Below are 11,425 nucleotides of genomic sequence, written 5' to 3' on the forward strand. Positions count from 1 at the left end.
AGTGACGTCAATTTCTTTTCTTCTGCTATGGAGAGGGGTGTTTCGGCAGTAGAGAGTCTGGCCACTCCTCTAGCTATTGTAACACAACAATAATACCTTCACATTCTGCTTATTTGATCAAAAACGCACCTTTGTGACAGCGTTCAGCGTCATAATGCACCATAAGCCCCGCCTTTCTACTTGGAGCCAATCAGGAATTAGTAGTCCGTTAGCGGGTGTGGTCTTACGGTTTCAGCATGCGAGTATGGGCATTTTTGGACCGTGAATTTTTCAAAGTTAGAGGAAAGAAATATTTACAGAAAAATGTCCTTCCTTCGGGGACATATATTGATTTTGATATTTTAACAGTGTGCACAAAGAGCTGACTCTCATCAAAATACTTCGTTATGTCGGCAATTGGTTTATGTCCGCAGTAGGTTCCCTTCATCATGTAAAGATTCTCCAACTTTTCTATTCCACGGGGAACTGTTGGAAATATCAGCTCAATATATAAGTCAAACCTGGAGAAGTGTTCCATATAGTAGAGGTAGTCATCTTTGTATTTTTCAGGAACATAACAAATGTCCGAGGAACCAATATAGAATCCATCTTTCTCCCTTGAGTTGTTAAAAAGCATATCTGTGAAACTGTTATATCTGTGAATATCTACAATTTTCAAAGCTTTTAGAGCAGCCTGGTACGCTTGTGATCCTACTTTGGGATGGTCCACCCGGTGGCCACGTTCCTTCCTAGACTGTCGTACAACTCTTACGTTATAAACCCAGAGTTTGTTTAATGGAAACATGTGAATGTTCCACACATTAAGCAAGACATCATCGCCCATGTACAAGTATCCATCAACACTGAACTGCATTTTCATGGCTTCCATCAAACAGTGCTGACTAAGCCAACCATTGACATGGTCGACCTCTATGAAGGTCAAGGGCTTGAGAAGGAGCTTAGCTTGAGTGTCAAATTTATCTTTGTGGGCTCCACAATAAATGATGTGAGGAAAGTGCATGCTGTACATTGTCTCCAGAAACTGGAGATTCTCATAGTGGGGAAAGTTGAACACTACAATTAACAAAATATTTGGATATGTAATGATATCTGTCAGTTTAGATGCTATAAACGATTCACCGCTGCAATAGGAAGCTATTTGAGCAGCATGCGACGCAATCGCAGGTGACTGCGTAGCTTGGGAATATATCTGGGGTGGTGTTTGCTCAGCCGCCCAGAATTTGACATTGATCTGTTGATCCGTCATACGGGTTTGTGTTTGCAATTTCTCTACTGTTATATATTGAGCAGCGTCCTTTAGAGAACCAAACGGAATTCTTTTTGGTTCCTTGTAGCCAAGTGCCACAAGGTCCTTGATCCAAAGAGATGTCAGACTTGCATCCCTTTCCTTCCAAAAGTTCTCATGTACCATATCAGTCGATAATTTAGTCATACAAGCAAAAAATATTCTATTTGCTCCACATTTCAGTTTGGTAAGGAAATCAACAAGGCGTTCTGTTTGGAAATAGAGATCCTTCTCTTCCTGTGCATCACTGAGGTAGGAATGATCGTTCCTCTTCTGGACAGCATTTGGCGGGAGGAACCCTACATTTCCTCCCATCTCCCACAAGAGTCTCTGAGCCCAGTAGCCTCTCCAAATATCACACACTCGGAATGTCGTGGTTGATGGAATTAGGAGTGCCCATAATGCCTCATACAAGAAAAGGGTATTCTGGGAATTAAAGGGAGCGAAAACGCCAGCTGGAACAATTGCTGGTGGAGCTCTTCCATAAAAGGTAACATTCAGTTGAGAACGGGTTTGTTTCCGGGTCAGTCTGAAAATGGCATCCATATCTGGATCTCCGTTGACCAAACCCTGCTGAATGGATGGCATTTTCCAGTGATTTAGTAGATATTCTGTTGTTGGTCTTTCTCCTACCGAACCAAGCGGATATCCTCTTGGGCACAATGTCGGCTGTCCAAAATGGCGGTAGGGATTAAAGAGTTTTTACCCTCTGTACAAGATTCCCCACATTGATGGATCTAGTTTGAAAGTTTTCAGTAGATCAAGGGGACGATTGTCATCATCAGTTTCATAAATCACCTTTGCGCCATGGGCTATTGCAAACAGATATCCCATCGTCTTTCTTGCATAGCTCTCCTCAGGCAGAAGTGACTCTGTGTCAAAGCCAAGCCCACGCTGATCCTCTAAACTTAAAAATACACAGTTTTGGTTCCTGAAACAGAAAAATGAGTTGAGAAAATTCATAAGGATACATTCATTGTTTCATTGTTACCTTCAAAGAAATCGGTAAGCGTTTATTCATCATTGAATGTGGCAATGAATATATAGTGTACTTGTGATGCTATACACCTGGAAAAAATTGGGCACCCCCTCCAAATGTTTCAGTGACTAATGAAGCAACTGCTGGAATGAAATTAATTTCAAATTTGCTCGGATACACAAAAACGAGGTGAGGTGAGGTAAAATGGGGTTAAACGTCGCGTCCAAGAGTATTGCATTTATATAGTGATGTGCATGCACGTGTGGGTGTGTGGCTGCTTGTACTTGTCCGGACTGATGCCAGTTTATAGTGCTAGCACACTGAGATACCATGCCAGTTTAACATGAATACCCCACTCAGACACAGTATACTGACTCCGAGCTGACCAGTCCTTGTTTTAGCCCCTTAATTCGAGCGCCAGACAGGGTAACAACAAGTACCATATTTTAATGTATTTTTGGTATGACGCGGCGGGGATCGAACCCACGACCTTTCACTCTATGGGTGAACGCTCTACCGCTAAACAAACGAAGGCGGTCTGAAAGGAAAACCATCTGACAAGAGGAAATAGCCTCCATTGCCAGCATCGGTTAGATTTGAAATATTGTAACATAACCAGAGGTGCTTTCACACCACAACAATGTCCCAATGTTGCTACAGGGTTTATAAGCCAATTACAGGTGTCTACTTCTGGATATAAATGTCACTTTGGCTTCCTAAATGACACCTGAAGTGTAAAGGTTCAGTTGCTAGCTGGTAAACAATCCATGGACCAAGATGACGACTGATACCATGAGCAGTATCCCTGTTAGACATCGGATCTGCTGAAGGGGAAACTGCTGCCACTCCCAATGCAAAGCTGCTTCCAATCCACACTGATTCTGTACATGATGCCCAAGGACCCAAAGGATCCAGATCAAGACTCATAGTACATCAAGGCAGAACCATCATAGCCTTGTTCTGGACGTAGACTGACACTGCCCGGATGTGATCTGGCGTCATCATTCATGTGTGTTTGTTTTTGTTGTTTAACGCCGCACTCAGCAATATTCCAGCTATATGACGGAGGTCTGTAAATAATCGAGTCTGGACCAGACAATCCAGTGGTGACATCATGAGCATCGATCCACGCAATTGGGATATGATGCCGTGCATCATCCAAGTCAGACCACTCGATCGCTTCTTGCAATGAGCATAGTTGCTTTTTACGGCAAGCATGGGTTGCTGAAGACCCATTTTTATTCCGGATCTTCACTGGTCTTATCATTCATGTACTGAGATTTTGTGCCAGGGAGGTGGTTGTCGAAACGGAGGTTTAATTAATTTTAACTCGTTTAAAGATATTTAAGATGTACTGACTACATGTGAGGGTATCCACCTTGAGTGAGTGAGTGAGTTGGGTTTAACGCCGCTTTTAACAATATTCCAGTTATATCACGACGTGGTGTCAGCTTAATGTGGGAGGAAAGCCCGAAATGATGCAGGTCTCAGACGTTTACCACTTTGGTGACACCGACGAGCACGGGTATGGTGCTGACAAACCTAGAAACATAATCGGGGCGAACCGGGATTCCAACCCACAATCTGGCGTACCCAAGGGACGCAACTCTGCACATCGAATCGCAGCGCCTAAGACCACTGGGCCACCCGTGCCCCCTCATGCCCACCTTGAAACCATGTGAGATACACCCACAATCATTACCGAACCACCCCCAACAGTTGGCCTGATGTTCCTAGGTGTATACGCCATATTCCTGTGAATCCAACCCCCCAGTCGTTCATCTGTGACAAGGATCAGGAACCCATCTTCATCTGATCAATGAATTTTCCTCAAGCTTCTTAGATCCCAAACCTGTTACGATACACAGCATGCCAATTGAGTAGCTATTGTTTACTGTATGGCAAAGGACTCTGATACCTTTCTGTGTACCATGTTCTCAGGGAAGACAGCGGGTTTAAACATCCAGAGTTGAATGTCTAAACATCCGGCACAATGGAGAACACATATTGTTCACATGTGAACGGTGACATCCTCAGAGTGGGGCATGTTCAATTTTTCAAATACCTTTGACAGGGACTGGGCACAGCATGGAGAGTTTCTGGACAAATGGGTTTCCAGAATTAAAGTGGGACGTGTTAGCTGCGTCATTCCTGTCAGCGGGTTTAAACATCCAGATTTGTATGCCTAAACATCCGGCATTATGGGGAATACATGCGTGTCATGTTCTCACATGTGAACGGTGACATCCTCAGAGTGGAGCGTCATTCCTGTCATAATCAGTGTTGCTATAACATGTGAAATCAATGGTGACATGTTATAATTCATGTTCTCAGGGGGAGAGTTATATTTTCCCAGGTGTATATCACTGAAATACAGATAGACTCTGACGTTACCTCCAGTTACCTCTGTTGGCGTCTTGGTGTCTCCGACGACAACAACCTCCCATCCGGGTATGTTTGCCAGGAACTCGATGTCCGGAGTAGGGTAGGAGATGGTTGTCACCACTATCCATCGATCTGACTGAACAGTGCTGAACTTGTCTATTTGCCTTAAAATAGATTGTCGGTACATATATAATATAAGTAAAATATAATATGATGGTCATTTATTCATATTCAGAAACACCCTACGGACACTCTGATGGCTATGTTCCCAAATACCGTTTTCGACGTAATAAGCGCCCAGGCCGCTCTCAAAATTAGAAATAGGGGGCTCTTATTAGAATATTATTTTGTCGAAAAAAACAGAGTTGAAAGATAAATGTCGTGGTTTATGCTGACACAGCCTGAAATGTTTATATAGGAGAGATACATTTTTCAGAATATAATTGCCCATAATTAAGGGTGCATATAACACACGAGTGCGTATTATAAGCGAATAAATAAGTATTATGTACATTGATCAATCGGAAAGGGTGCTAATTGGGATTGTTCACGAGCCAATATATTAGCAAATATCGCCGAGGCTGCTTATTAGAGCAGGGCGCTTATTACGTCGAATACGGTATACGGGCTATGTAATATGAGTTGTATGTGTCAATAGCGGAATGTGACAACAACATCTATCTTGACACCACCATTAGTGTGTGAACAGAGGTTAATTGTGAAGCGACAACCGAGTGACGCCGCGTCTAACATGACGCTGTGATATCTGTGCAATCTGACCTGAATGGGTTTTACAAGATGGTAACTGGCCAATCAGATAGCTACATTCTTATTCAATAATCATACTATATTAAGCATCATCTCAAATTACATCACATGCCATTTGCAATCCATATGATTACCAAAAACGGAATATGGTTTAAATGTTGGGTATCATGGTGTCTACTTCAGGGCCATTAGTCATGCAGTTGCAACCATCGTAGACGTCATCAGCATTTACATACCCATCAATAATGTACCGTAGCACCAAATGCAATCATCGTCAGCCATCACAAAGCATTCAGTAATACAATAGGGGCACGGGTGGCCCAGACGTCTAAGGCGCCGCGATTCGCTGTGCAGAGTTGCGTCCCTTGGACATGCCAGAAACCTATGATTGTGGGTTCGAATCCCGGTTCGCCCCGATGATGTTTCTAGGTTTGTCAGCACCATACCCGTGCTCGTGGGTTTCACCGAAGTGGTAAACGTCTGAGACCTGCATCATTTCGGGCTTTCCTCCCACATTAAGCTGACACGCCGTGATATAACTGGAATAATGTTAAAAGCCGCGTTAAACCCAACTCACTCACTCACTCACTCACTCACTCAGTAATACAGTATCACCCATTGCAAATATCGCAACACATGTCAGGCCCATACAAAATGGTACAGTAGCATCAATGGGCGATCTTATGTGTTCCAAAGGGAAATAACTCTCCCTTTGAAATGATCTAAGCGACGGTCCAACCTGTCGCTTCCGGTCTTGTTTTTTCATTTTTGCGCGCTGCGACAAACGTGTAGAGACGGAGCCAAGCTTAAGCTTTACCCTGTTGCACCATCATTCAAATATAGCCGTTTACAAGTAAATATCTTTACCTGGCACATATTTTGTAGTGATCATTTGTTTAGAATATCAACATTTGTTGAGTCTTCAACTAAAAGACGAATTGTCACGATAGAAGATAGCTGGGAAATCGCCATGAAAAACGGTATATTGCCACGGTATTTTCAAGGTCAGAAAACGGCGAGGCATTCAGTCAGTCTGGGCTAAGATATCGCAAGGCAGAAGACCTATTGTAATTGATGGGATTATTATTTGTTATTCCGCAAGACTCGCCAGTGGCCAGAATCGCTCCAAAATCAACAGCAACATGGACACCAATTTGAAGCAGATACCAGCAAAAACCCAAGGCCATAGGCCCACTGGCTAAGGGCAGATTACTCATCAAAGCTTCAACTTCAGCAGCAATAATCTTCGAAACCAATTGTCCCATGACTTCCAGATTTGCCATGCGGCAGCGCAATCAGATGCCAGTCATTTTGTACTGCAAGACCATGGTAGCTACAACGCACCGTTTGGCAGTCTTATTTGATTGAAGCATTTCGACATGCATTTTAGCATCTTAGCATTGCGACAGGTCCCTGGGGTCCTGACAAACTCAGAACACCAATCTGTTGGACTCTAGTGCCAAGGACAACAAAGTGACAGCGTGTTGAAAAGGGAATTATTTGGCCCCTGTCATAAACTTGACATATAGCAGAACTCTAAACACTAATATATCGGCTAATTCTGAGTCAATTTCGCCTAGATTTCGTGTGTGTGTGTAGACTGGACTTGTCCATGGTTATGTGTAATTGTCGCCACATCGCATTGAAGGCTACGAAGAGACAAAATGAACCAGCATTTATCTATAACAACATATTTTAACTTATTGTACATCGCCAGATCATACAATAACAGTCAGACTAGGCACTCTTCAGTATTTAAATATGCAGTTCGATATTAAAATGCATTCACAAACTCCTAAGTTCTACATACACCAAACTGTGATCTGACTGAAAATGTCAATTTGTGGGGTAAAGAATGAGATATTAAGACACTTCAAACTTGTTCAGTAAAGACACTGAAAGAAGCGTACAGTATATATTGTCGGTAAACCTGTGGTGTAGGTTTGTGGATTTCATAAACAACTACTGTGTATAATTTTCAGGGAACTGCGATTATGTTTATCCGCTGTTGACTACCGAGATCAGTTGTCTGTGTTAGTGAGATACAGTGTACATACTGCTGATGATCAACGCAAGAAACGGACTATAGAAATCTATTTTAGAAGTAGTGAAAGAAGCTGCAGTAAAATTTCGGAATAAGCCTCCTTCACAGCATTTCAATCTGCTGAGAATACTGATGAACTTGCTCGCAACGGCCTTCTCCAATAGGCTGGTTATTTCTTGTATTAGTACCGACCCCGTGATGTCTGTGATGTGATGTTGTGCCCTGTTTCCTGGTGAACTGCAACTGTGTTCTATGGCTATGGCATAACGCCACTTGGGAACGTCTGCAGAAACCGACTATGGTAACATATGGTAACATGTCAACATGATGATTCGGTTATGTCTGAAAGTTGTATTCTCGGCACTAATGCAAGGTCGTGCACTAACTCCATTTGCCAATACACACCTATAAGATATTGTGTATCTGCTTCCCTAAAAGTAATGGGAATGTGTAAATGGGGTCCACAGCTGCATGAGTCACGGTATAGCGAGACTGCGATAGGCTATAGCACAGAAACTGGCGCTGTATTGTTTCCCATGTCGTGTATTAACTGTGTGGCCGCATCCTGCTCTCGACCGATACAAACTGTGAATATATAGTGCAAAGTCTTTGAATTACAGTTTGAAATGATGCACATGAGGAAGATAATTAATGGATGTTTACTAATTTCAAATTTAGAGATAACAAATTCTGTATTTACTTTAAAGGCGACGTTTCGGTATATATCTATATACCGTTGTCAATCAAGGCTGAAGAATGAACAATTATCAGCGTCAGTAAGGTACAGTGTACATACATACTGCGGGTGGACAAGGCAAGCAGAAACGGACTATAGAAATATATTTCACGCTCGTATCTTCAACGGTTCTGCATAGAAAACATTGCAACTTGTATGACTAATCAACATCGTATTTGTGTTCTTGGATGCATGTGGAAACTAAAGCGGCTTGGCAGTTCTATTTCATTTCAACTATAGAAACATGGGCGCGGAACATGGAGGAACGGACTATAGAAATCACGGGCGCGCATTTTGTCTGATTTGGCTATCGCTGAACGTGGTATTCTCGTCAAGGTGAATGTCTCGCGCGATATTTTACAGAAACTCCATCCAAGTTTAACCTTTACTTTAAAATGCACATGAAAATCTATCGTTTCTAGATATGATGGTTGAAATTTCAAACAATAACATTGAAACAGATATAAACACGAACCAACATATTCCAAACGATACCTCAATTACGATTCCTGTCACCCCAGTCATACTAAAAACAGTATCCCTTACTCATAGGCACATAGAATCTGTGTGCTAGTATCTAATTTAGATCGTGCACAATGTGGACTCGATGAACTGAGGTAGTCACTATTAGAAAGAAACTACCCTAGAAAAAATAGTAGAAGACGCAATAAACAAGTGTGAAGTGATGTCACGTCCATGGGTCTAAAGGAACTCGAGGACGTGCACGCGTGAGTGCGGACAATTTCGTTAGGGTAACCCACTCATGCCAAATTGTCACCAATAACTGTCAATTTTTTAGTCAATAAATATCCGATTCTGCCATTTTCTAATACACTGCTTTATTCTGTGAAATGATGTATCCAAAGAGTCAAAATTCGACGTGAAACAAATGGCATACATTCGTATTGTTGCGTTGGTAAATACTATCGGTATGGCTTACGAAGCAGGTTGAAGTTGAAACCATACAAAACAAGAAACTTACTTGCATGTCCTCAGGTGCGAAACACGGGCTGTCACACCACTAGGTCGCTCCGTAATAATCCAACATACGGTACATACATACACACAACACACAAGACCGCCTCCGTGGTCTAGTGGTAGAGCGTCCGCCCGGAGAGCGGAAGGTCCGGGGTTCGATGCCCGACCGCGTCATACCAAAAGACGTTAAAAGATGGTACTTGTTGTTACCCTGTCTGGCGCTCTAATTAAGGGGCTAAAACAAGGACTGGTCGGCTCGGAGTCAGTATACTGTGTCTGAGTGGGGTATTCATGTTAAACTTCGGCATGGTATCTCAGTGAGCTAGCACTATAAATCAGCATCAGTCCGGACTAGTACAAGCAGCCACACACACACACCCAACACGTACATGCACGTCGCTATAGAAGTGCAATAATCTTGGACACGACGTTAAACCCTATTTCACCTCACCTCGAGCTCACCACACATCACACAACCATGGTAACTCTGAAATAATTCTGACTTCAAAGGAACGTTATATTAAATTACACTTTCATAGATACATATATATATACCTTGCATGCATATGCAATGTCAGAATCATAGCGTCCCAAACAGCCGGACATCAGTTAACAACTCATAGCGATGCATACTTTGAAATTTCACGTCAAACCGCATGCTTTTTCCCACATACCATCCACTCTCAGTTACCACTCCTGTCCAAACCAAGCCATTCAACCGCATACCGCTAAATAAAAACAAAAGTGACTTTCTGCCATCTACACTGACTATTAAAGTGCTCCTTCGACGCGTCTCCCCTCACCGATATGCTCCCACCACCGACTGCAGAAGGCTAAAAAACAAGCGTCAGTGCACAAAGTTCCATCTGACATTGATAAACACGCTGACGGCCATCAATCACTACTGTCAAGATGAAACCTGGACTCAAACGTTATGGTCGGATGTGATGCTTTAATCGGATGTAAGCTGGGTATGCTGCTTTTGTCAAAATGACAGTTCGGAGCCGATTTCGCAGTAAACAGTCAAATATTATCATTTTGCCTACACGATCTGACCCGTGGAAGACCAAAAGCCCTGTTTACTCCAACGCGTTGCCAATGAGTTGGTACCGACCCAGTAGACTATATGCTGCTAAGATGAACTCTAAAAAGCTTGTGAAATATTTTCCTAGTTTGCCTGAGGCATTCACATAAATTTCAAATTGAAGCAAGTGTTATATTCTGTTGATGACAACAGATGTAACTTGAAGATGATCAATAAAACACAACAGTACCAGCTGAGCAATAGGACAATGCTATGTCTGATGACCAGGCCACAGTGGAGTGAATGAGTGAGTTGGGTTTAACGCCGCTTTTAACAGTATTCCAGTCATATCACCGCGTGTCAGCTTAATGTGGGAGGAAAGCCCGAAGTGATGTAGGTCTCAGACGTTGACCACTTCGGTGAAACCCACGAGCACGGGTATGGTGCTGACAAACCTAGAAACATCGGGGCGAACAGGGATTCTAACCCACAATCATAGGTTTCTGGCGTGCCCAAGGGACGAGGCCACAGTGGAAGTATGTGATGTAAATAGTAAAAAATAAAAGTAAAATGTTTTCCTCAAGTAAACAATATTACATGCCCTTGGCAAATTGAATGCCATTGTGTTCGTGTTGTCGAAATATAAACGAATGAATGTAACAGAATTAGTCCCTGTCTACAATCTACCGATCAAATGCCTAAATGGACTCAAGAGTGACATTTTTACATGTGTAAATGTCGAAGATATGTGCAGCTTTATATTTCAACCCTGGCGTAATAGTAAAGATTCCCTGATTTACCTTGAGCTGAAGTTCCTGTTATCAATGGTAATATTGCTCCTTTGCAATCCTCCAGACCAGGCAATGTAAGCAAACAACAGACACAGACAAACGGCGTACGTAAATGCTAAAACATGCCAGGACACAGCTCGCATCTTGTTTGCTGATCCACTTATCCACTCAGGATCTTTTCCAAACTAAACAGATCATATGGTTATCACTTACGGTTAAAAGAGTATTTGAGGTAGGAAACGACCGCACTGAGTGGGCGGATCTTGTACGAATGATCTGACACGCGACTCTACAGCCTCAATTGATTTTCTGTTCATAAGTGACTGTTACGGCACAGCTAATCAAAGACCAACGTTGTCCACTGTGACGACATTCAAGCCCAATGTGAAACTTTCCTGGTGATTCGTCACAACAGACAGACAGAAATAGTTTATC

At 42.6% G+C, this 11,425-nt stretch overlaps 1 pseudogene; it reads right to left on the reverse strand.

Moving 5' to 3' along the window:
- Positions 1–223: 223 nt before the first annotated feature.
- LOC139460312 (uncharacterized) lies at positions 224–11,076 on the reverse strand (annotated as a pseudogene).
- Positions 11,077–11,425: the final 349 nt, after the last annotated feature.

The sequence above is a fragment of the Haliotis cracherodii genome, unplaced genomic scaffold (assembly GCF_022045235.1).
Source record: "Haliotis cracherodii isolate W230 unplaced genomic scaffold, xgHalCrac1.p SCAF_14, whole genome shotgun sequence".
Taxonomy (NCBI): Eukaryota; Metazoa; Mollusca; class Gastropoda; order Lepetellida; family Haliotidae; genus Haliotis; species Haliotis cracherodii.